This window comes from Sciurus carolinensis, chromosome 4, assembly GCF_902686445.1.
Source record: "Sciurus carolinensis chromosome 4, mSciCar1.2, whole genome shotgun sequence".
Lineage (NCBI taxonomy): Eukaryota > Metazoa > Chordata > Mammalia > Rodentia > Sciuridae > Sciurus > Sciurus carolinensis.
In genome coordinates this window covers 93,203,559-93,230,916 of record NC_062216.1, presented here as the reverse complement: position 1 = coordinate 93,230,916, position 27,358 = coordinate 93,203,559, and the positions used below count along the sequence as shown (strand labels likewise).

The window sequence follows — 27,358 nt, the reverse complement described above, 5'->3', positions numbered from 1 at the left end:
TTTTATTAAGGGGCAGAGTTAAGCTTCGGAGGGACACATTTTCAGGAGAGAAAATGGTAACTGGTCACAACAGGGGTCTGATTTTTATAGAGTTTGAGCGAGACCTGAATCATAGCAGAATGCTTCCGCTGGGCAGTCAGGGGGAATAGTTGGTCAAGTTCAAAGCCCAAGTCAGGGGGAGCAGTTGTTAAGGTTCAAAGCCCAAGGTCGCTGGGAAATGGTGCAAGTCCGGAAGTCCATTGTTTTCCTTCTCTCCCCAGGACCCATTGTCTGGGGGTAGTTAGTCCTCTTTTTCCTGGGGGTTGTTATCTTCCATATCCTTCAGAGCTGTCTCTATTTTCTTTCTGTATCCTCCTTCATTTGCTTTCAATACCCAGGGCTACCAATCCTTAGACTGGACACTGTATATGCTGAGTCCCTAATGACACAGCAGCCAGAGCCTCTTTATTCTTTGAGAAGGAGCTTGAAGGACAAGAAATTCACAGTCACTAACTTACTTTTATTACTCCAACTGAAGCCAGAATTAAGGACAGGTAGTTAGTGTAGAAATAGGGGATAGGGTCAAATCCAGGAAATGAAGCCCTGAAGCCATCTGCCTCTGGAAGGTGAAGACTGCCCCTGGAAGAATGGAAAGTCAAGGATCTCCGGAACTCACTGATTACCAAATTTACCTGCCTTTATCAAGGACTGCAAGCATGGAGCTGCTAATTAATGCCCCCTGGGCCCTTGCCTGGCTGAATCACCTTGGCCCTCCCCCTGCCCATGGCTCCTCACTTTATGCAAAACTGGGCCTAGACACTGTAGGCAGGAAGGAGAGATAAGCGGGGAGAGAACTGTTCAAACAAAAGAGACTTTAACCTATAAAAGATGTAGGGTGCACTCACTTCTTGGGACTTTAGAACATCAGCCATGACCCCCTTCTTGCTCCTGGGAGAAGTCTGTATTATTACCCTTAAATAAAACCTGCTTAATATGCTTGCCTTGGCGTGCTTCTCTAGTGTTCAAAATTCAACATTAGAGGGAGCAGAACTTGTCACCGTTAAACGGCGGGATCACAACCAATGTTCAATATAGACCTATCCTATGTGCCAGCACTATGCAAAGTACTGAGAGTATGAGATGGAGAAAACATAATTTCTGCCCTTAGGGAATTCACAACCTTTTGGGGACACAAAGCAAGAAGAAATCAGCTCTTTAAGAGAAAGCGTAGGCAAAGGTTTAATAATAGAAGGCGATGCTTGAACTTAATCTTGTGGGGGAGAAGACTATAGAAAGAGTTGACCAGTCAGATGGACACAGCAGAGGAGGTGCTGCAGTAAGGCACAAAACAGACAGACACACAGAACAGACTGAGTATATGTGTTTGAAACAGCAGATGATCAGGAGAGAAATGCAGATAAGGGTATGATAAGGTATCTTTCTGGCCATGTTAAAAAATTACCCTGACCATAGTGGGAGTTATTCTAGACTTTTAATTAAATGAAAACAGTCAATTAAGGACAGTTACAGTGTTTACCCAAATACCAAGAACTTTTCTGAGGAAGTTAACTGTTTTAATGTAATAGTCCCAACCAGCCTTAACATCTTATCTGATCTACACTCTGTGTGGATTATGCTAAGAGAGGAAGGATGGCAAAAAGGCTAGGAATGATTAGACTAGAGGAGTGTAAGCCAGGTTAAAAGGCCTCAATAATGAGTAGTTAGAGCTTACAAACTGGTTGTTTGCAGTCATGTTTTGTTTGGCTTGTGCTGTGATTTGGAAATTGAAAGATTTCACATGAAAACATCATTGTTGACAGTTCTGATTTTTACATATCTATTCAGCTAGAAAGATAACTGAAGCCATAAACAGTGGGCTTCTTCAAACTATTGTATCCCACCAGGGTCCAATTTTCTCCTTTGCATTTCCTTCACTCATTTTACTACCTGCCTGCTGCTAATCAGCATTTCAGAATGCTTGGTTTAGTACAGAGTAATGAAGGCCTAAATTAAGACGGTAGCAGAAAAACTGGATTGAAGGGTGAGAGGGTCCAGAGTGAGTATCTCAATGTTGCTTGTAAAGGAGGAATTACTAAAAGGTAAAACAACAATACAACAGGGGGAAAAGCATTAATTTAGAAGGCACATGTAATTTAAGATATCTTTATTTTATTCATGTGTATGATTTTTATATTTAGACATTTATAGAATCTATAGACATGAATTTAACAGCCTAAGGAAACCTTCAGAGAGCATGTGTCAGAGAAAAAGATTACGATGTTCTTGAGAATTATAAGATACCAGATTTATGGCTCTGTACTAGGAGTTTGGATGAATGACACGAACAAAGAATAGATATCTAATATACCCAAAAGAACTATCCTTCGCTTTGCCTTGTCAGCTAAGCCATGCTTCCCTGGGCTTACAACATCTCAACACTGTGAACTTTCTTCTAAATTTTATCTGTTTTAAATAATATGGTCAGTGGAAATTAAGACTAATTATTTTTTAAGAATAAAATTAAACTGGATAAAGTAGCACATGCCTATAATCCTGGAACACTGAGGCAAGCGCAAGTTCAAAGTCAACCTCAGCAACTTGACAAGACCCTGTTTCAAAATAAAAAGGAATGGGGATATAGCTCAGTAGTAAAGCACCCCTGGGTTCAATCCCCAGTATGCCCCAAAATAAGTAAAATTTAAAATTTATGCTTGAAAATGTTAATTTTAAAAGATGACATTTGGAAAGGGAAAAATAACCCTATAACCCTATTCACAAAAGTAGCAAGGAGGAAGAGATGGAGAACAACATCTTAACTATGTTAAGAATAACCTTGAACCAGGTGTGGTGGTGCCCGCCTATAATCCCAGTACCCTGAGAGGCTGAGGCAGGAGTAGCATGAATTCAAGGTCAGCCTCAGCAACTTAGCGAGGCCCTAAGCAACTCAGCAAGATCCTGTCACTAAATAAAATATAGAAAAGGGCTGGAGATGTGGCAGTGGTTAAGGGCCCCTCAGTTCAATTCCTGGTACCAAAAAAAAAAAAAAAATAGAATAACCTTGATTTTTAAAGGTGTTGACTTTTTATGAGGAAACCTAATCATAGACTGTGAGAGAAAGGGAAGAATTATTCAATGAATGGTATTAAAACAACTGGACATCTATTTGGGAAGAAAAAAATCAAGACAGATGTTCACTTCACTCTAAAAGGAAAAATAAACTCCAAATGGTTCAAAAAGGTAAACATAAAGATAAATGGTTAGATGGAAGGGAGGGAAAGAGGAAGGAAAGAAAATAAAAAGAAATTAAATGTCAAAAAATTATAAGAAACTGGAGGTGGTGGTATATGCCTGTAACCCCAGTGGCTTGGGAGGCTGAGGGAAGAGAATCACTAGTTCAAAGCTAGCCTCAGCAACTCAGCAAGACTCTGTCTCTAACTAAAATATAAAAAAAGGGCTGGGGATGTGGCTCAGTGGTTAAGTACCCCTGAGCTCAATCCCCATTACAAAAAACAATTAAGTATATGAATAAATGTTGGATACTTGAAAGTGAAAGAACTTCCTTGAAATCATCACAATGAAAAATAGTTAGGTATCCTTACACAAAAATTTGAAATACATTATATGTATCAAACAAGATTCAATTTGGGGGAAAAAAACTAATAACAGTGTATTTTACATACGCATACTAGTATACAATAAAAAAATTTCTTATTATATGTAAAGTTCATACATAGATTTTTTTAAATATCAAAGCTGTAAAGAGACAATAAAGATCCAAATAATAAGTGAGTAAATAACTGATTAACAATAAATAAATACATAAAAAGAGCTTAAGGATATATGAAAAAATTTCAATTTTACTAGTAAATTAAAGACATGGAAACATTAAAAGAATACAGTATGTTCCCTATATCAAAGTAGCCACAACTCGGGGAAAAGTTCTCTAGCTGGGGTCCCTCTGTCATTAGACACCTTTCTAGGGCATTATCATGCTTGTGTGAAATGGTAGAACATAACTTTTTCTGTCAAGAACCAAAAAATAAGTTTTCTCCTCTGACATAATTCTACCTTTAGGACTTTATCCTAAGGAAATACGCAAAATTGCAGCAAAGATTTGTATGGAGTTGTCTTTTCTAAATTAAAGCAGTATTTAAAATAACCACCAAACCACTTAAAACAACCCAAGTTGTTTGAAATTAGGTAAAATGGAATGAAGACAGCCTAAAGATGCTGAAATGAAGAAGAAATCCCACCCCCCCCCACCCTCCACTGGCAAAAATTAACAACATGACAATTATTGCTAGTAAATAAGCAGGATTCGATGGTCTATCCTTAGGGACAAGATAATCTCAACTACCTAAAAGTGGGGTTTAGAGTGAGAAATTACTGATAGTTTAAATTTTGTCCTTCATGATTTTTTTAATTTTCCCACATTCTCATGATGAGCAAACAACCACTTTTACAATCAAGAAAAAACAAAACAAAACAAAACAAAACAAAAACTAAGAGTGATGGATGGAGTGAGGGTGCCGGAGGTGGGGTGGTAAAAAGGAATCAACTTGTACTCTTCAGCACACACAGGTAGGTTTACAGTATACTTGGATTTTTCCTATGAACCAAATTCTTAGTGATGGTTTAGTGGAGGATTATGCAGAGTGGCAAGAGTTGGATGTCAAGGAAAAACTAAAGACAAACAAGATTAATGCGAGAAATTTTGCAGAAAAATTTTCAATAATATTTTAGACACCTTTTAGGAAATAGTTTCATAGTGGCTTGCATCTGTACATATATATAATGGCTCTCTACTCTCCTGAAGATTTGAAAGGCCCATATGAAAACCAAAAAGTAGGGCAGCACAAAACTTAGCTCAATCACCTTCAAATCTCATTTAGGCAAGAGAAACCCTCTTCCAAAGCATGCAAAGAGGAAAAAAATGAACATTCTAGAATTAAAGAAGTTGCCCAACCCCTCTTACTCCCTCTTCCTCTTTTAAGAAAACTAATGTTTAATTCAAACACCAGTACAGTCCAAAATGCAGATTTGGTACTAAAAGGTGAAGGCTGGTGTGACCTGAGAACAACCAATGAATGGACAAGGCAGGAAAACGAAGAGTGGTGAGAGGTGGTGTGACATCCTGGTAAAGGGAAGGGAGGAGCAAGCTTGGGAAGCAGCCGGGAGGGATGAATCACCCAGTGGCCAGACTATAAAAAGTTTGGTCATCTTAACACTTGCTTTTCATTTTCTTAAAAGTAAACTTCTAATAAGAAAGACAGGGAGGGACAGACAGCATTTGCATAGAAGTCAGGATATAAAACATACATTTCTCAAGTAAACACATGATATTAATTTCAAGTATAAAGTCATATTTTAATTTCCCATTCATTCAAAGCTTCTACATCATTGACTAACTTTGGAAGACACTTGTGTGCATTTCTCAATCGTACTAATTTCTTAACTTTAATTTTAAAATTTTGTGTCATGTTGTTTGCTCTTCCTTTTAAATGAAAACTACTCCCTGAAAGAGATCAAACTAAGTTAACAACTTAAGAGCCAGAAGCAGCAGGCCTTTGGGGAGGGGAAGCAAAAATTAGATAAGACTAAAATTAGAACATGATATCATCAAGTTTATAGTTTTAAGAGCTAAGTAGCAATGGGTTACTTTGAGTTATTTTGAGTCATTTAAACTCTCCCAAGAGACTTTTTTGACCATCACAAGTGACCAAAGAAAACTGCTTCCAAATAATAGGAGATATACCATATGACTCATCATTCTCCGATATTATGTTAAACACTCAGATCACTTGACTTCTGCAACCCTGAGAAAATCCAGAGGGTATCCACCTCATTAAGACACCAGACACGAAAAACTTCAAGACAGAAAAAAAAATTTTAATTGCCAAAGACCATTAATAACTGAAAAACCTATCACCTAAGCACTGAACAGGATCATGTCACTTTGGTGGTTTGTGATCCTTAGAATACAATTCTGGATTATTTGGAAAACAAATATAGGAAGAAAAAAAACACCTAAAATGGAATAAAAAAGTAAATTGTATAGCTGGTTGTCATCAAGGATATCCTGTAATTCAACTAAGGACTCTGGCAAACCCTACCATAAATCACTTTATGCGTTCAATTCTGTTTTGCATTTTTCTAGACTCTACTGCAGGTCTAAAATGGCAAATTTAATTCACCATGGGACAAAACTGTTAGAATCATGGAATTTGAAGTCAATTGTCATTATAGAAGTAGGTCATCTTTAAATGATATAGAAACTAACAACTGCCATTAAGTGACAGAGACCAGGTTATGTAGTCCATTTCTCTCAATTTATAGAGATGAAACCCATAAACACTTAGATATTTGATGGAAAAGGTTGGACTAGAATAGGTTACTTGACCCTCAGGTGGAGCTTCCACCATGGCTGGAGAGGGCATAGTGCAGTAGTGTCTCTAAAATACTGTACTACCCTGCCTGCGAATGGCTAGATCTTAGACCACCACTATCCAAGGGCTGTGTTCTGGGTTCCAGTATCTATTAGATCTAAGGTAGATTTCCAAGACTAACACTAAGTCACTACTTCCTCCTACCTTATGTTTACAGATATGAGGATGAAATAATTGTTTTCTGTATCCTTGTTCAGATAACTGAAGAGTGACATTTTACCCCAAACTTTCTGGAAATCAAAATATGACTACAGGTTTCCTGAAAGTCATTTTGAATATGAAAGCTGGTTACATTAAGTGATGTGAATTCAGCTTGGGACCCTACCTCTGTCTATAATTACCTTGTTAAAAAAGGGTGGCCCAAGAGGGGTTTTTAAAATCTTATGCACTGTATGGAGACATGGGCACTCTTTGACCAAGACATCTAAGCATAAAGGTAAAACTAAGTGTACCTATATTCAGATCTCTGGAATTGCCATACTTATTTGGAAAAAAGAGATTTCTAAAATATAAAAGTAAAATGTTTCATGTGAAAATATCCAGACATACAAGCATTGCAAAGTGAAAGTGACCCCATGATCCTATCTTCCATAATATTCAGTTTTAACTGCTAAGTGAGAGACTGGAGTTAGACAGCCTTGATTTAAATTCTGGTTCTGTCACTTACCAACTGTGAGAACTCTCAGGGTGTCATGTCCTTATCTAAAAAATAAAGAATGATAGCATGTGAAAATTAATAACTATTGTTTATTGAGTATAATGTGTAGGCATTGTTCCAAGCACTTGAAATGTTAGCTAATTTTAATAAAGCGACTGATATGTCTAAGTACTCAGAAACATGCCTGAGACTCAATCAAATGTTCATTAAACATTAACTGTTGCTATGCTCTTATAAAACTAATATATAGATAAACATACATAACAGTTTTATTAACGGGCTCAAATAAGCTATTCTGTAATTTGCTTTTTCCCTTATGACCTTGTAGATACCCTCTGATATTAATACAAGTAGAACCACTTCATCCTTTTTAGGCAACACACAGTAATATTTTCTAACATATAATAAGTCATTTTGTGTTTGGCTTATTCTTAGCATGATATTCTCCAACTCCATCCATAAGCCAAACCAAAATACCAAAGGCCAAATGTTTTCTCTGATATGTGGATGTTAATTCACAACAAAAGGGGGGTGGCTAGGGAAGAATAGAAGTACTTTATATTACGTAGAGGGGAGTGGAGGGAGGGAAAAGGGTATAGGGGTAGGAAGGACAGTAGAGTGAAACAGACATTATTACCTCATGCATATATATGACTGCACGACTGATGTGACGCTACAATTTGTACAATCAGAAAATGAGAAATTATACTCTATTTATGTATGATTTATCAAAATGTATAAATGCATTCTATTGTCATGTACAACTAGATAAATACAATTTTTTAAAGTGAAAAAATAAATCATACAGTTAGATGTAGTAGAGCCAGGATTTGATTTTAAGGGTCTCTGAAATTAAACCACCATAGCATGCTGCACCTTCCATGGGTTTTATGCCAACATCCACTAACAGATGTTCAGATGGTTTCCACCAAGGGGGGTATATTTATAGCAATGCTTCAGTGAACATACTGGATCACAGATTTTGTACCCTTTTTATTATTATTATTATTTCCTTATACTCTTCCAGATGTACAATTACTGAGTCAAAGGACATTCACATTTAAAAATCTGACACATACTACAGAGAGAGTACCAATTGACCATATATAGTTAAATGACAGAGTCAATCCTGGACAATGCCCACCATTTTAAACTTTGCCGGTCTAAGAAGTTAAAAAGAACATCTTTGTCTCCATGAGCAAGGTCCTGGATTTAGTTTCCCAGGACCACCAAAAATCCAAAATACTCAAAAAACCAGAACACCTTACTTTTATACAGTTCTTTATCTAAATGAGTTAAGCATATTTTTATGATTTTAAATAAGTATTTATTCTCTTATAAGCCTGCCTGATTTGTCTTTTGTCCACTTCTGCATTAAAAAATTCATTTATTTTTAAGAGATTCAGACCATATTTCAACAATAGGATTCAGTTCTTTTTAAATGACCAAAATCATTCCATAATGCCAATATTTAAGTAACTTCAATTTATACAGTCTAAGTAAAAAGAGAATATTTTAGCTCATGTAGGAACTATAGTTATTACTTTAGAACAGGTACTTTCTGATAAATCAATACTACTACCATACAACTCAAAGGTTGAGAATGTAAGTAGAAATAGATTTCCAAATTCAGATTTTCTGTTATTCAGATGTGATGTGAAAACTTTATTGGATCAGCATATATAAATCCTTTGTTAAAATAATGACAATTTTCTTTTCAAAAGAAAATTTTCCAGCTTTGATCATAATTCTTTGGAAATCGATTAAGCACTATCATTCTTGGGGCTGAGGGTATAAGAAAGAAGATAAAAAAAAAAAGTAAGAAAGGAAGAATGATGAACCATTTATTAAACATTTTGTCTATGCCAAACAGTACTATGTGCATTATCTCAATCTTCATGACCACATGAAGTAGGTACTACTATTCCATTTTACTTGCCAGCGGCTTCTGAACAAGAAAGTGGCAGAGCTGGGATATGAACCCTTCCTGACTGGAAAGCTACTATAACCACCAGGCACACTCTTTATAATATAACCAGATTCACTCAGTTAAACAAAGCCAAGGCCAAAAATAAACCTGTAATTTCCTAAAGGCAACTACAGAGAATCACCTTATTTATTTTTGGTACATCTTACATGACTGTATAATTCGTGGTTTTAAAAAACTTAAAGGATTAATTTCTCTCTCCTAACAAGGACAAGGTTGTGTTACTCCTTTTCCCAATCTGTCTTCTTGCACAAACAGCTCTAAAAACTTTGTAAAGGACTTATAATCTCTGTCAGGAATCTGCAATTATTTCAGATTTTTAAAGTATATATTGTCTGTGCATGATGTCCTCACTGACTTACCTAGGAAACAGGGGAGAAGTATTAGAATGCCTTAGAATGCTTTACCATTTGAGCAGGAAGATTAATCAGGCAGAATCCCGCAAAGATGCCATCAACTGGGAGTTAGGGGTGAAGTCCAGGTCTGGGACTGCATCTAGATGGGTTCCCAGGAGCCCTGAAATAGCCTCAGAAGGCCAAAAAGGGAAAGTTGCTCTGCTACTGTCTACTAGTAGTGACAAGAGAGTCCCTCTTATTTATCTTTGTGGCAGCTTATAGTCAGAAAGTACTTACACCTAACCTAATTTTCTCCCACTGAAATTCAAATTTACTTTTTTCATACTTTCCATAAAAATGAAAAAGTTCACTGCAGCAACTTGCCCAAATTCTCCCAGCAAGTACAACAAAAAAAGCTGAAACCTGTACCTTCTTTGAAGTATCTTTGATTTTTCTTTTCATTATATAACCAAAAGTTCTTAAACTTTCCATGCATTTTGCTAAGTTCTTTATAATAAACCTTAATTTTCTCTTTTTCCATTATAAAATTGGGGGAAAAACACCCCCCCCCAAGGTTTCATAAAACTAGAGTCATACTTAAAAATATTGAAAAAAAATTTTAAACTAAGAGGAAAAAAGTATCCTAAGATTTAGAAGCTTGAGTATAAGCAACTTACCTTTTTCATTTGAAACAGTCCATTTTGAGACTACTGTGTGTTCCATCAAGATTATCCATTTATCAACACAGCTAAACCAAACTATTTTCATAGCTATATTTTGACATCTGGTTGGGAAGACCCTCCCCTCCTAGCTCCCCCCAAAATTCATTTGAATTTTAGAATCTGCTATAAATTAAATTTTTAAATACTTTTGGCATTTTTATTTGGTAACATTTTTTTTCTTTTCTTGTCTGGGTACACTGGGGATTGGACCGGCAGCATTCTACCACTGAGCTGCATCCCCATTTTTTATTTTGAAACAGGGTCTAAATTGCCCTGGCTGACCTTGATTTTCAATCAGTCTCCTGAGTAGCTGGGATTACAAGCATGTGCCACAAAGCCCAGCTGGTACTGTCTTTTGAAAAGAGAAAAAGCATGGTTTAAACTATCCCAATCTCAGTCTTAACCTTAAATTGATTTGCAAAAATATCCTGTCACCAGGGGGACAAGCATCCAAATTGAAGGTTACAGTTTATTACAGTTCCTTTAAAAAAAGTTGCATGACAGTATCTTATTATCGATTATAGAAAACAAGATATTAAAAACCCTATTCGGTGGTGTTTACAAGACATTTAGGTTTTCAGGATGACCAGAGATATAAAAAGTTAGAAAAACTAGTGAAACTGATAGTTCCACTGGCTTTAGGAAAGGCTAACCAAATAATTACACCATAGCATCTGTCATGTACTGCACACTATGCTAGCAGAAAGGGACCTGGAGAATAAGATATAATATGAGCACTCTAAGAGGTCATCATGTTGTTGAAATAAAGTAAGGTTAGCCCCATATAAACAATTAGTACAAAAACAATCAGCTGGGTGGGCCTTTCTGCTATAAGCAGGGCTTTAGAATCAAAATATCAGTGAGGGCTACAAATGCTCCAGAAAAAGTAATAAATCAGGTAGCTCAGTCCTAGCTTAACTAAATGCTTGAGGTTATCGGAAATTTAGTGACAGCTATTTAGAAACCCATGAAATTTGTATAATATAGCAAAGCTATGCTCTACTAACAGTACCCTAAACAAAGCACAGAGATCTTATAAGCAAGCACCTCTCATTGTTCTTGCAGCAGCTGAGTATGCTAGTGCATACCCATAAACTGTGGTCACCACTAGATTAATTAATGGGAAACTCCCATTAATTTATTAATTACATTAACACTTTGTGGCTCATAGGCTATTCCACACTGGAACCTGATCCTGCTCTATTCATACATGACCTGAAAAGTCCCTACTCCACAGAAACTGCACCCAGTTTCCTGACATCATGGAAATTTACTGATTCACTCAGAAGACTTAGTATGTGGGCTCATTTATTTGTGGAAGGAGGTAGTTCTTTCCAAAATTACTGACTCAGAAATTTTTACAGGCACTAGGTCTGTTTAAAAAATAAAAAAATAAAGGAAAAAATTATTATTTTTTTTAAGTTGAATAAACAGGATGAGCACTATGTCTCCTTCCAAGGAGCAAAAACTAATGCTAAACATAGCTGGGGAAATTGCTCAGGAAGAACTGGGGTAGAAACTTGCTTTTAAAAATTTAAATTATATGCAAACTCTACAGTTATTTAATTTTTTAAAATTTATTCTTTTAATTGACATAAAAATTGTGCATATTAATGAGATATCATGTAATGTTTTGATATATGTATATATTATGTAATGTTCAAATCAGGGTAGTCATTTACTTTTTAAAACATTACTAGATAAATGCAAGGCAGTACATCTCCACTACTTCTCTGCCCATCTGACGTTGCAGAAAACATGACTCAGGAGGCTAGACAGCTATTCCTTCTTCAAGTATTTTCTTTGCAAATGCACAGAAAATTTATCTGTGAGTTGGTTTTAAGGCAGTTTCCCTAAAACCAGGAAATAAAGACTATTTAACCCTCTGAGGTTCCTTCTTGTCTTCTTTCTTTGTCTAAAATTTTTAAAGGTTGTTACTGGTACTTAAAACAGAACACAGCAAGTGTGTAGGTTTCACACACATGCCTCAGGATTCTTCTAATGAAATACATTGTAAATAATTTATAAAACACTATACATCATACATTATAGCTTTATATTAAGTGAACCAGAGAATATGGTGGGTTGTGTATTTTTAGAAGTCGAATAAATACTGTTATTTAGTTCCCTAAATAACTTCAAAAGTTGTGAAGATAAAATGAAAGATAAAACTGCTTTATAGAAGACAAGGCACTATTCAATCTAAGGATATACCTGTGTTGAAATAATAAAAATTCTACATTCAGGATACTAATTATTTCTGGAAGGGGAGAAAAGAAAAGGATTACCAAGGCATCTCAAATCTACCTGTAAGGTCCTGTTACTTAAATGAAAACCAAGGCAAACATGGTAAAATAGCAATACTTGATAAAGTTGTGCAGTGGACACATGAATGTCCTTTATATTTTAATCTAATTAATGTATGTGTATAATTCATAATTAAATTTTTAATTATAAACTTATAATGTCATTTTAAGAAATTAAAAATAACAAAGATTTTAAGGAATTTTAAAGGTTCTTTTTTTATTTTATAAATTTTTTTTTTTTTTTTTTTTTTTTTTTGGGTGCTGGGGATCGAACCCAGGGTCTTATGCTTATAAGGCAAGCACTCTACCGACTGAGCTATCTCCCCAGCCCCTAGATTTTTAAATTTTATTCTTATTTTACTTATTGTGGTGCTAGATTGAACCCAGGGCCTCACATAAGTGCTCATCCACTGAGCTATATCCCCAGGCCTTTTGAAATTTTATTTTGAGATAGGGTCTCAACTAAATCATCCAAACTGGCTTTGAATTTGCTATCCTCCTGCCTCAGCCTCCTGAGTAGCTGAGATTACAGGTCTGTATCATGAAGCCTGGCTGGGTAAACATTTTTTAAATCTACTGAACTTTACACATAGAAGTATTATGACTATGCAGAATACCAGAGGGAATTATATTTGGATAACTAATAATATATCCTATACACACTAAAATATTGCCAGATGAAATAATATAACATCAAGAATTTGCTACAAAAAATAAGAGAGTAGGTGTGTGGGCATATATTATACTTTTCTATTTACTTTTGTATTCATTTAAATTTTTCCAAAATAAAGGTTTTTTTTTTTTTTAAAGACCAAATCTAAAATAAATGACTTAACTTTCATCACATTAAAAGTCTTGCCTTCATTTCTATTTGTTAGGTTTATCTATGGCAAGGGGATCACACAGTTGGGTCAAAGTTAGTCCCTATGCTACCACCAGACAACCATGTGCCCTTATCTAAGTTACTCAGTCTCTTTGGTTCTGAGTTTATCCACTGAAAAAATAAAAAGGCTGGGTAAGATATATAAGCCCCCTTTTAGCCATAATATGATTGTTGGATTTGTAAATGTATATTATACTTAAGAAATGCGTTACTAATCATACACTAAACATATGGGAGTATCTTTAATCCCTCATTTATTTATTTCACAAACATTTAGAGAATGCATGCTATATGCCAGGGAGTATAACATGTGGGTATAAAACAAAGTTAAATGATGCTGAATCTCAGCCTTCACAATCCAATGTAATCATGGAAGACAGATGTATAAACAAATGACAACAAAATGTAAGCATGATGATAGGGATGATGGAGTTGAAAATACCAAAAGGCCTTCATAATGTATGAAAGCAGAAACTGTAAATAGTTTTATATGCAGGAGGGAGAGAGAATGTGGCAGGAGATGGGACTAGATAGGAAAGTTGAGACCAGTTTGAGAAGGACATGAATGTGATGCAAGGAATTTGAATAGATCTTGAAAAGTGATAAAGAAGCCATTTTAGTGAATTTAAGCCTGGAAATGATGTGATACAATTTACATTTTTAGATAAATTGCTGATGCAGAAAAATAGATTAGATGTTTACTCAAAGTCTGAAGAACAGAGAAAGTGGGGGAAGAAAGGAAAGGAGGTTACCTAGTAGTTGTGAGATAAACTAAAATGGTCCAGCAGGATACGATTAGGGCTTGAATCACAGGAGAAATAGCGGAGATTTCTGAGCTCCTCTTACAACATTTTCTTGGATTTGGGAATAGAGAAAAGACAGTTAAATGAGTATGTAACTATGAATACACAATAAAGGTAATAAACTCCTCCAAAGTATAAATATTTTAGAAATGCAGATTTTAGGTATTCTATTATAATTAACCTGCCTGCCCCCCATCTTTCAAGGTAACACTGAAACCACAGCATGAAACAATAGTATCTATTAGAAAATTAGAAACTGCCTGGGTTGGGGTTGTGGCTCAGTGGTAGAGCACTTGCCTAGCGCATGTGAGGCACTGGGTTCGATCTCAGCACCACATAGAAATAAGTAAGTCAATAAATAAATAAAGGCACTGTGTGTACCTACAGCTAAAAAAAGGAAGAAAAAAGAAAACTGCCTATCTTTAACTTCTTATATTTCTAGATTTTTCTCAGCAGTAAAGCTGTGGTATACCAAACATCAAAACCTGGAAATCTGATCATTTCTATTCCAAACTTTATTAAAATTTAATAGCATTTCAAATGTTACTGACAATAACAATACATAATTAATAATAATTAACCAAACATTAATTGTGTGCCAGGCAATATGCTTAATACTTGATACACATTATCTCATTTGATTTTGATCCTCACGTACATAATGTTACTGCCATTCTGCAGAAAACACTGGGGCTCAAGGGAGATATGTATCTTCAAATAATCAAAGACTCAACAGCTCAGGACTCTTCCCTACCATTCAGTACCTACTCCTCCCAAACCACGTGAGGCAGGCAGACAGGTATTATCATCATTATTTTAACGTTAAAAATCTGAGGCTCAGAAAGCTAACTAGATTTACCTAAGGTAACACATTTAGAAATCAAGCTACCAGAAGACTCCTAATCCAGGCCCACTCCACTCAACTTCTAAGCTTGATCTTGCTCCATGAAACAAATCAAAATTGATCCACGGGGATCAGCAGAGTAGAAAATCTCCACCCTTGAGAAAAAAAAAAAAGATAAATACACACAATAAAGAAGAAAACGGTGAAACACAAATGGTTTTGTCAACAGGGTATAAAGGTCAGGAAGTTTGTTTGTTTTTCTTTAACCTTGCAGTTTCTTTTTGACACATCAAGGTCATCTTTAACTCAAATCCTAAAGGTAGTAGTGAAATTATGCTAATAAAATCACACATTTCAGCTTTCTAATCTGTTAGTTTATTTTTGCTTTCCCAATATTTCTTGATATGCATCTTTTAAAGTCCACAATGAGCTGTCAAAGTTTTCAGCATATATCGGAGACTTGGGAAAAGGTTAAAGAGCAGTTTTATGTTCCCAACCCACCTGGGAAACATCTACAATGAATCTTTACAGAATCTCTTGCTGAGGAGCACACAGGTGCAACATTTCTCTGCTGCCCTGGTATTGTACTGGAGGAGGACCGGCTGTGAAAGAGGCATTAAAACAAACCATAGTTAGGGGGCAAATTTCTCATAAGTGACTCCATCTCTTAAGGCATTTGGCTGTTGACAAGATGATCCCGCCCTTGAATACACGGAAGTTGCACCCAGTCCCACAAAGCACAGATTCAGTCACCACAACAGAAGCCTGAATTTCCTTCCAAGACAAATATGGAATTTAATCTGTATGATGCTTTGAATACAATTAACTAATTTTTAATCCTTTATTATGACCATACAAAGGGGGGAAAAGAGCTACTTTCTCAGTCCTTCCTTGAGGGGGAAGCAATAGAGGAAAAAGCATAATATTTAAAGCCCACAGCAAAGTTTAGAAATTTTTCCATTAATATACACACCCTAGCTGAGTCATCAGGCCTAACAGCCCACAGTAGATCACCTCAGTACCATCTTTCCTATACATGGTCATCTACTCTGTGCTAATTCTCCTTGAAACTGAATGGGTAAGAAGCAAAAACAAGTTTCATTCTTTGTGATTACTCAGTAAATCCTATAGTTTTTAGAGTAAATACACTGACCTTTATCCACTGAAGTCTATAGTTAACAAAAGTAGTAACAGCAACCTAAAGAGAATTGTTTCATGAACCAAGTAGAATGCTTACATCCAAAATGAGAACCAGGAGGAAGAAACTGGAGGTGGGAAGCATGGGGTGTCGCATGATGTAGCCCATGCCGGTACTTGTGGGCTTAAGTGATCCTCCTGCCTCAGCTTCCCAAGTAGCTAGACTCACAGGCATATGCCATGATGCCCGGCTAAGGGATATTCTTTTAACCTACAGTTGAGTAGATACTTTTCAAACGTTTAGCTCCTTCCCAAATAGTTGTATATGAGTTTTTTTGTATATACCACAGTTTCTTTATCCACGTGGTAGGAATCTACATCATGCACAACCATACAAACGAAAAGATGTACCCCATTTGTGTACAATGAATCAAGATGCAGTCTGTAAAAATAAAAAATAATTTTTTAAAAAAAGTTTCTATGTTGCAATCTTTCAGGATGGCTTTAGCACAATTGGAGAGGAACTATCCAAGTTCAAAAACTGGTTGGACTCCTCTGTGGTATTTTTTTAAACTACTGTCTCCAAATATTTGTATATGGTATATAGAGAATGGAAACTACAGGCTAGGACTTTCCTGAAATCTTTGATAGGTCATGGTCCACTCACAAAGATCCAAAGCTGTTCAATGGAAGCCTGATCCATCATACACTTCCATCAGGCAACCCCCACTCCAAGCTTTACTCCTATCTTATAAATTCACGATCCCATGTACCATGCTGCAAATGTGCTTTCCCACTCTCTCACCATCACATTTTAAAAAGAGTAAAACTAAAAATGAATGAATGTTTCTTCAAGTTGATAAATTAAAGTCTACTTGTACGACACTGCAACTAGACTGCCTAGTTCAAATTTCTGATTCCATTCTTGCTAGCTGTGTGATCTTAAGCAAGTTATTTCATCTGTCTGAATCTAGGTTTTCTTATTGCTCAAAAGGATTACTGTGAGTTAATACAGATTAAGCACTCAGGATAGTCCTGAACATGTGGCAAATGGTCAGTTGGAAGAAACTATTATTATTATCACTGCTGCCATCACTGTTATCTTTACAATTATATTACTAACATGTCCCTTTTACCATTCTTCCAATAAGTGGAAAAGTCTATCAAGAGATAAAGTGAAGGGCTGGGGAGATAGCTCAGTTGGTAGAGTGCTTGCCTCACAAGCACAAAGCCCTGGGTTCAATCCCCAGCACCACCAAAAAAAAAAAAAAAAAAGAGAGAGAGAGATAAAGTGAGGGGCCGGGGTTGTAACTCAGTGGTGGAACCCTTGCCTCCCACGTGTGAGGTACTGGGTTCAATCCTCAGCACCACATAAAAATAAATAAATTAATTAAATAAAGGTATTGTATCATCTACAACTAAAAATATTTTTAAAAAAGATAATGTGAATCTCTTAACTATTTATTACACTAAAATAAATAATACCTGATTGGTCAGCAAGTTACATATGCCAAAGAATATGTCTGTGATTTAACATCGGAGAGACCAGGGTAAAATAACAGTTTAAGATTTATTTGCATCTCTTATAGGCAACCGTTATAGAGTTCAGGCAGTTCCTGTTATGAATGTTAAACTTTGGAACATATCATTAGTCAAAAATGTTTTGTCTTTAAAATAATCATAAGGTATTTGGAGAGACAGATGCATCTGTAACTAGCCTACAACATGGAAGATAAAAATATAGCAGTTTGAACAGAGAATTAAATGGGGTTAATCTTTTTCCTGGAGAAGGAAGGAGAGAAGCGGGGGAGCAGTAGTATATGGTACTGAAGATTGAAAGCTATGTGTTATGAAACACAACATATGTATCACAAATATGTCATAGTTATAAATATGTAGATAATCAAGATTATGTATAAAATTTAATTTCTATATAATAAAATCCTAAGCTAAAAAAATAACATCAAATAATTAAAAATAAACCACAAACTAGCAGAAGATATTTGTAACACATAAAAAGAAAATATTCAATACAACAATAATATAATGTTATTCTTATATAATTATATTTTAGGCACAAAACAATATACCATCTAAAATACGTGAAGACTTTCTATGAATCAATAAGGAAAATACAAACAACAAAATGTAAAATGGGAAAAAAAAAAAAAAAAAAACTCCAAATAGGAATTTCACAGAACAGAAAAAGGAAATAAACAATGAAAGATGCTCAACTATGATTCTAATCAGGAAAATGAACATTAAAACTTCAACAAGGTGTCATTTCATACTCCAAGCTGGCAAAAACTTAAAAGATTTTTTGTCAATACCCAGTTTCATTGAAGAACAACAATGGTAATACTTATCCCTTTCAGATGAAAGTATAAATTAGTACCACTGCTTTGAAGAACTGTCTGATGCTACTCATGGAGCTGAACTAGCATGTGCTCAATGACCAAACAATTCCACTCTTGGGTGTAAATTGTTAAAATACACCCAATATATGGAAAGGGAGACAGTGCACAACAATGCTCACTGAAGCAATGTTTCTACAGATGAAAAAATAGGAAACAACACAAATGACCACCAACAAAAGTAGAATTAAAAACAAAACAAAACACTGTGGTATAGTCATATAATGGAAAACAAAAATGAACAAAGTACATTTATAGGGATGAATTTCAGAAACATGTTGAAATAAGAAGTCAGTCACAGAAGAAACTGTTTCGTATATAAGGTTCAAAAAAAACCTAAAAAATAATAATGACTTAGTGAGATGTACCATTAAGTGATGAAACTACACATAAAAGCAAAGAAATGGTCAGGAGCAGTGACTCACTCCTGTAATCCCAGAGACTGGGGAGGCTGAGGCAAGAGGATCTTGAATTCAAAGCCAGCCTCAGCAAAAGCAAGGTGCTAAGCAACTCAGTGAGACCCTATCTCTAAAAGAAATACAAAATAAGGTTGGGGATGTGGCTCAGTGGTCAAGTGCCGGTGAAGTCAGTACAGGGTAACAAAAAAAAAAAAAAAAAAAAAAAAAAAGGAAAGGAATGTTTATAGCTAAATTAAAGATAATAGCTGCCACTGGGAAGAAGGGATAATAGGAAATGCTTGGGAAAAAAATACATGGGGGACTGGAGATATAGCTCAGTTGGTAGAGTGCTTGCCTAGCATGCAAAAAGCCCTGGGTTCAATCCCCAGTATCACAAAAAATAAAAAGAATACACGGGGATACTGGTCAAGTTCTCATTTTTAAACAAATTAGTGCATACTAATAGAACTGTGGGTTTCATTGTATCATATTTGTAAAAGTTCTACTTTATCTCCATGGTGGACACTTTCATGTAGGTTTCATTATTTTTCTTCATATTGTACCGATACATTTTACATTCTCTTATGTGCCACACTTCAAAATTTTTAAAAAGCAACTTAGTATTTATTTCCTTTAGCTGAATGCTAGGTTAGTCTACATGATAAATTCATCTTTGGAACAATGTATACTAGGAAAGCTACTATTCAAAGTAGGAAAAGTAACTACATTAGGATAAAAAACTCAAAACCTGCAACAGAAACAAAATCCTAAAACTCCTAAAATGGAGTAAAAACAATTCATAAGCAGAAAACCAGAAAGTAATGATAAAAAGCAGCATTTGTCCAACTGTGTTCTACAAAACACATTTTTCTTAAATATGTCTGAGAAAGATGAGTCCTAAGAGTAAAATAAGTTGGGAAAGTATTAGGCTAAATGAGTGCATCTCCTAAGGAAGGAATAGAATTCCCAAGTCCTTGACTCTGGAATCTTATCTACATAGCAATTTACACAGTGATTCTCCTAGGACTTGTGTTTCATATAACACAATTTGGGAAATACTTTATAAAAGGTCATACCAGGTAGAATAATGTCTCCTAGAACAATGGAAGAACAAGAGAGAAATACTCCAAAAAAAGGTACCAGGGCATCCTGTAGCTGACCTATCCAAACATATCCCTGGACAACTAGGATCAAACTTCATAACCAAAGAGACATCTTTAGGAACTAAATGAATGACTACTTTCTATGTGTGAAAAATGGACACAACTTTTCTGTGATTCCCCTGGGAGCGACCCCCACCCCCCAAAAAAAAGGTTGCAGACATAAAATACAAAAGAAATGATCCAGGTGGAATATCAGAATTTCAACATTTAGGGTATGACAGACTAATAGAGGGTATTTTTAATATAAGTTTAGTTTAACAGAAGTTTCCAGCACAAGAAAAAAAATTTTTTTCAAATCAAATCCCTTAGTTAAAAGGTTCTTTCATTAATTTTCTTTAATAAAATTAGGATTCTCTAATTTTCTACTAAAAATGTCCCAAGTACAAGGAATGTGCGAACTGGATCTGAAAATTCTTCATAATATGCTTTTCTTACCATAGGAAAATAAAATGATAATGCCCTTTGAAAGAAAAGACAAATACCTCGCATTTATTCTTTAAAATTCTTTAGATCACCATCATAAACCCACTTAATTCCTCTTAGAAAATTAACTTCTAAGTGGCAATAAAAAATATTTTTAAAAAATATTTTTAGTTGCAGATAGACATAACCTTATTTTATTTATTTATATGTGGTACTGAGGATCGAACCTAGTGCCTCACACATGCTAGGCAAGTACTCTACCACTGAGTCACAACGCCAGCCCAATAAAAAATATTTTTAAGAAAAAAGTTGTCAGTTACAATGTCTTTGCCATCTCAAAACGTTAAAATATGACTTGTAAAGAGCTAAACATCTATCATTTTGAAACCATGAGGATGCAAACTGGAAAATAAGGTATTGCCAGAAATTTCTGCCGAGTAAAGGCTAACAGACTGTCTTGTTCAGAGGGCTCTTGGCAGAGTGGCAATCATTTACCTTGGCTATTTCCCATAACCCAGGCCATTCCTCAACCTACATGTTCAGAAACTGGATTTTATCAGCATCGGTAGGATAGCTGCATCTTTGAGAAGCAACAAAATTAACATAGGTTCGACAAAAATCAGAACACAATTTATTAATGTAGAATGACAAATACAACTGTGACAGCCACAGACACAATGCACATACCTTTAATCCCAGTGGTTGGAAGACTGAGGCAGGAAGATCTCAAGTTCAAAGCCAGCCTCAGCAACTTAAGTGAGGCCCTAAGCAACTTAGCAAGACCCATCTCAAAATAAAAAATAAAAAGGGCTGGGGATGTAGCTCAGTGGTTAAGCACCCTAGACTCAATTCCTGGTTTAAAAAAAATGTGTGTGTATGTGTATACAACTACGACAGAAATAGGAATGCCTGTTTATGGACATATGTGACCAATACTAGCATTACAGCCAGACTTATACAAGCAGCCAAGTCATAATCAAAAGTTCCTGGGTATATAGAGAATCAGGATATAGGAAATAAAAGGAACTGAACATTTAATGTTCTTTTATTCAATTAATTTTTTAAATTAAGCAACCACTATATTCAGGTAGTCATCTAGATGTGGGTATACAGAGATCTCTGCTTTCAGAGAGCTCATATAGGTGAAGATTATATCTTTCACAGAAGCTGATTATATTATTAGTAAGAGCAAAAAAGTTCAAAAGCAATCTGAATATTCAACAATAGAGCTGTAATTAAGTAATGATAACTCCAAATGATGGGAGAAATAGAGCCCTTTAAGAATAGTATCTTCAAGCAGTAATTCATAACAAAAGAAAATTACCAGGATATAATGTTCAATTTAAAAAGCAAGCTTTTATAAAAGGATGTATAGTACATGATTCTACACACACACACATATTTCATATCCTTTTATATGCATAAGAAAAGGATGAAAAGGAAAGTTATCTTTTTTTCCTTATACCATTTTGCATTTTCCAATTTCCTGAATATTTTTTATCATAGGAGAAGAATTACTTGTAAATCAATTTGAGAAGACATGCATGTGAAGAACTAATTCTTCAGATTTATCCACTAGAAGTTATGCATGAATGCCAGTCCTTGAACCCTGAGAGAGCTTATCCTTCCCTCTGATTTTAAGCAATACTCAACAAGGCTGGGAAGCACCTGAATTTTCTCTTTTCTTCCATCAGCCAGTCTCATTTCTACTATTTGCTAAACATTTCAACGTCGTTCTCTCCATCTCTAAATCACTGCTCCCTAAATAGAACTGGGATGATGCCACTCCTTAGCTCCATGAAATTTAAAGTCACTCCAATTTAAAGTCTTATGCCTGACTTTTACTGAACCCCATAATTTGGCCCACCCTAACTACTTAGTTTTATTATTTTCCATTATTCACCAGTGTCCTCCCTCATCAACCAACAGATACACCATAATCAATCTCACCACCACAGCTTGGAATATCTAAATTTAAAAATGCTCCTTTCTTAGAACTGGGGTTGTAGTTCAGTAGTAGATCATGTTTCTTATGTGTGGGGCCCTGAATTCAATTCCCTACATACATACATACATACATAAATAAATAGTCCTTCCTTTCCCCTCTATTTATATTTAAAGAAACTAGTGAATGTTTCCTCCTCTGCCAAGTTTTTCATGATTTCTCCAACTTCATTTGGCTTTACTTTTCAGAACTTGTCTAGCACTTACTATGAATCTCACAATTGGGCATTTAATTATATACTCTCATAGATAGATTTACATGTTGTAATCTTCAATTAAACTCCATACTCCTTGAGGCCAGGAGCCATATGTTATTATATCACCTGCAATATTTAGGAAGAAGCAGAGCACACAAAATGCTCATATTTTGTTGACTGACCCAGCAAGGAATGATCAACTTCAGCTCCAGCCTCTCTTTTACGTGTACATTACAATTTGGGCATGTCAAGCACCATTCTAAGAGAAAACAGAAGATGCTTTAGGCACATTATTATGGAGGTCCTCTGGGTATAACAAGGGAGAAATGACAGGGGGTCTCTAAGTCCTTAACCAGAGACAATAGAAACAGAGTTCCTGAGGATGGCAACTGGGCTTCTCCAACTATCTTCCAAGAGAACAGTAATGGCAGATCTCAAATACCTTCTAATCTCCATGAGAACAGGAACTGGGTCTTTTGAAAGTAAGCTTTGACTGGTGTGAATGTCAAAGAGAACCACATAATAAAACAAATGACCTAAATCAAATCCGCTTATTCATAAGATGCTACTACATAAATCACCAAATCTCATTGGGCCTAATTTAACTCAAGAGGTGCCACCCTGCTATTAGTTAAGAGATGATAACTGTCAACCAGTAAGCAGTATTTTCAATGTCCTATTAAACAGAGTCCATACACAACAATTTGTTTTAATTGGAGTGTACTTTAAGTACACACTAAATAACATTATTCTAAAATTAAGATCCACTTCAAAAATTGACTACTCAATGATTTTCAGTTTTCTTCCATTGAAAAATGTAATGTTTTAGAACACCTTAGAAAATTTCCAGTGCTTTTTCGTTTCCTAAAGAGATATTTTAACCTCTCCATTTTGTATTGAATCAATTAAAATATATGGAATTTAGTAAATGTAAACTACAAAAATTAATATTCAACATTTCCATTTCTAAAAGTTGTCTTTAAAGACATAATTTGAATTTGATTTAAATATATAATGCCTGTGTTCTAAATAAAAGAATTATTATTGTCTGAGCTCCAAACTTAAAATATACAACTTTTTTGAGAGAAGAGACTAATGTGAGAATGAGTGAATGTCTGGCTCATACTTCAAGTCAGACTTGTTTCTGCTGCTGATAATAAAAATTAATATTTACTGAAAATAAAAATAAAATAAAAAACATCAGTGATGCCTGTATCAAGAGCCATACTTGGCACAGAGAGATGTTCTGTATTTGTTGGGCCAACTGCATGCTAATAAATGCATTGTATACCATATATACTGTGTGTTAATATATGTGAGCCTTTTAAAACAATGCCTGGCAAATAGTAAACCCTACATTAATGTTTATCATCATCATCTTTATATCATTTAACTCCTGAAATGAGGATTAATGCTTTATGAATCCTGCAGGCATAACTTTGAATTACTTTGTTAATTATTTGCTGCAGAAAACAAATAGGAAGTATGTCAGCAACACGTGATACTAGGTCCCTGCAAACCCATGCCCAGGAAAGCATTAACCAACTAATTACAACTGTAATTAACCAACTGTTTTACAAATAAGAAAGTAAGTTTAGAGATTTTAAGTAATTTAATTTGTTTCAGGGCACAAAGTTAAAATAGTGGATCCTGAGCTTTTTTAAAAAGCACTATGTCATTTTAGTTCATTGATCAAGCAAACTTGAAAATCATAAGCTGATAAAATGAAAGCAGAGGTAGAAAAAGTTCAGATATTTCTGTAACTGTGAAAATAAAATTACAATAATGGGAATGGCAAAGTAAATTATTTTTTCCAGAGAAAGAGATGGTAAAGGAGTCAGCAACAATGGGATCTTAGGTCCCTGCAAACCCATGCACAGAATATGGGTATTATACAAAGAAAGAAACTGACATTTTACAAATAAGTTGATGATACCATAAAGTATCACTGAGATCTGATGGGATGGGCCTCTGAACTGGAATAGAACAAAGGTGGAAAAGTGAAGACAAAGAACTTTCCATGTTCTAGACAGAGAGAAGTTAATGTAAACATGAGTTGAGTTGTGACTGGGACCCAACTATAGAATTCTCCTACAGCTGAAACCAACACAAATAAATGCCATACTAACCCTTCCATCACACCTCAAATAGGGAAAGAAATACACTCAACATAAATGTGACCAGTGGAAGGAAATTTGCTGACAAAAGAAATAGTGGGAGGGCTGGGGATATAGCTCAGTCAGTAGAGTGCCTGCCTTGCAAGCACAAGGCCCTGGGTTCAATCAACCATGGATTTTGAAGTTTCCTGTCATACCTGAGAATGAGAATAAGGACCACACTTAAGGAACACAAATTATAAAATGTTCAGAGAAAAGAAAGGCAAATCCTGACTAAGACTCTAAAAGGAAAGATGAGTCATATGTTTTAGGAAGCTCTCAAGAACAGAATTCTAGCTAAATTAGCTTTGATTAATTAATTGAACAAATACTTACTGAATATCACTCCATGCCAAGTACGCTCTTGACACAGACGATAGTGCCCTTCCGGGAGCTTACATTCTGAGGGAGGAAAGGAGTGGATACAAAATACAGGGGCTGTGAGTGGCATTAAAATTTTAAATAAGGTCATCAGGAAAGGTTTCATTACAAAGTTGGTTTGAATGAGTTGAAAAAAATTCAGAAATTTGGGGGTAGGGGACCATTCAGAGTATACTATGTGCAAAGGCCCTGAGGAAGAGTAAACCTTAAGAAATAGCAGAGTTTGGTATAGTAAGGATAAAATGGGTGACTGAGAGTGGTAAGAAAAGAATTCAGAAACGTAACAGGTGACAGGATGTATAAGATCTTGTGGGGATGTAAGGACCTTAGATTACTCATGAATTATAAGAATTCACACTTACTAGGCACTGTTAATACTAAACTGCCCTGTGAAATACCTACATTTTAGTAAGCATTGTGAGAAAAATATAAAGGAAATAGAAAACATAATACTGCCCTGAAGACAGCATCATTTAAAACTGTTGAAAGTAAATTATAGAACAAAAATGAACTTTAAAAAAAAAAAAAACAAGGAAAATATCCTATATCTATGCATCATTTGATCAAAATGCCATATTTAAATTTCTGGTTTTAGAATAAATAATTCCTAAAGTTACATCACCAGAATAATACAGGAAAGGATGAGAGAGAGAGTATGAAAGAAAGAAAATGAGTTAAAAAATGTGGGCGGAAAAAGTATAACCAAACAGGTTTGCTCCTATTTACTCCAGTCACAAAGATATTAAAACTTGAAATGGTTTGGTCTATGAAATAGCATTCTGGCTGTAAACTGCAAAAAATAATAATGACAGAGAAGGGGAAGAGTCTGAAAAGACTGGCAGTTCACTGGAGAGCTCTTCAATGAACTTAAAGATTTTTAAAGACAGAAAAAATAGGAGAGACATTTAACATCGATGGCTGTAAAAGAAACACAGGATGCTTTCAGGAAGTAAAATGTCCACAATGAGCTCAACTTAAATCCTCCAAGGACAAAAGGGGCTTCTAAATTTATGTCTGGAAATGAAATTTTACAAAAGGCCAGGTTATGTTGGTTAAGGTAAACGGTATAGTTGATGCCTAACAGGAAAAAAGAAAAGGGAAGACCTCCATTTCAATCTTGCTTTAAAAAAAAATCTTGAATACCATCTTTTATATATTTCTATTTTACAGCCACCTTAAGAGGCAGGATCACTCCTCTTAAACTCCCAGTCCCACAAGCATCCCACCACCCACTGTGCCTTCTCTCCTCAGCCCAGGAGATTACAACCCAAACTGGAATGTTGACACAGAACACCAGGAGACCAAGATGGGTGAGGCCACAGAGAGCTGCCCCCAGTGCATGCAAATCTCCTCCTTGTGCCAGCTACATACTGAGAACCTGCATGTGAATTTTGCTGGATGCTGAAAACACCTTCAGAACTTAAGAAGACCAGAGAGCTTTGCTAAAAGACAGGAGGCAAACTACTTACTTTCGAAGTGAGGAAAGTACATGAACAGTACTGAAGAATCGATTATTTTTAAAAAGTCCTTCAATAGACAGAAATGACTGATCACTGAGAATCAGCATAGGCTCAGGATGAACAAGTCATGCCAAGTACTTTCTTTTGTTAGCAAAGATACAGGACAAATCCATATGACACCCTAAAAGATACTTAATAAGCTCTACTTCACACTTTTTTGGGGGGAGAAACAGGCTAAGTAACAAATGTATTTATAACTGATTGAAACAAAACTCAGAATGCTCATAATTAAGTTCTCCAAGACTCATTGGACTTACACAACATAATTACCAATGATCTGGAAAAAACTTTTTTTTTTTTGGTACTGGGGATTGGACCCAGAGATGCTTAACCATTAAGCCACATCCCCAGCCCTTTTTTCATATTTTATTTAGAGGCAGAGTCTTGCTGAGTTGCTTTAGGGTCTCACTAAATTGCTGAGGCTTTGACCTCACAATCCTCCTGCCTGAGCCTTCCAATCCACTGGATTATACGCGTGTGTCACTGTGCCTGGTGCCCCAACCATTTTTTATTTTTTATTTTGAGACAGGGTCTTAATTAGACAGCTTAGTTGTTGAGGGTCTTAGCTTAGGCCTTGCTAAGTTGCTGAGGCTGGCTTTGAA

At 35.5% G+C, this 27,358-nt stretch overlaps 1 protein-coding gene and 1 non-coding gene across 2 annotated transcripts in view; one reads left to right on the top strand and one right to left on the bottom strand.

The window, feature by feature from the left end:
* Stk38l (serine/threonine kinase 38 like) overlaps positions 1–27,358 on the bottom strand; it is a 76,557-nt gene that overhangs the window by 36,421 nt on the left and 12,778 nt on the right. Inside the window, 1 exon segment of the mRNA XM_053743394.1 lies at positions 7,093–7,127. The gene's annotated coding sequence lies outside the window, so the exon portion shown is untranslated.
* Positions 19,236–19,309, top strand: Trnaa-agc (transfer RNA alanine (anticodon AGC)). The gene has a single exon. It is a non-coding gene; the product is annotated as a tRNA-Ala (tRNA).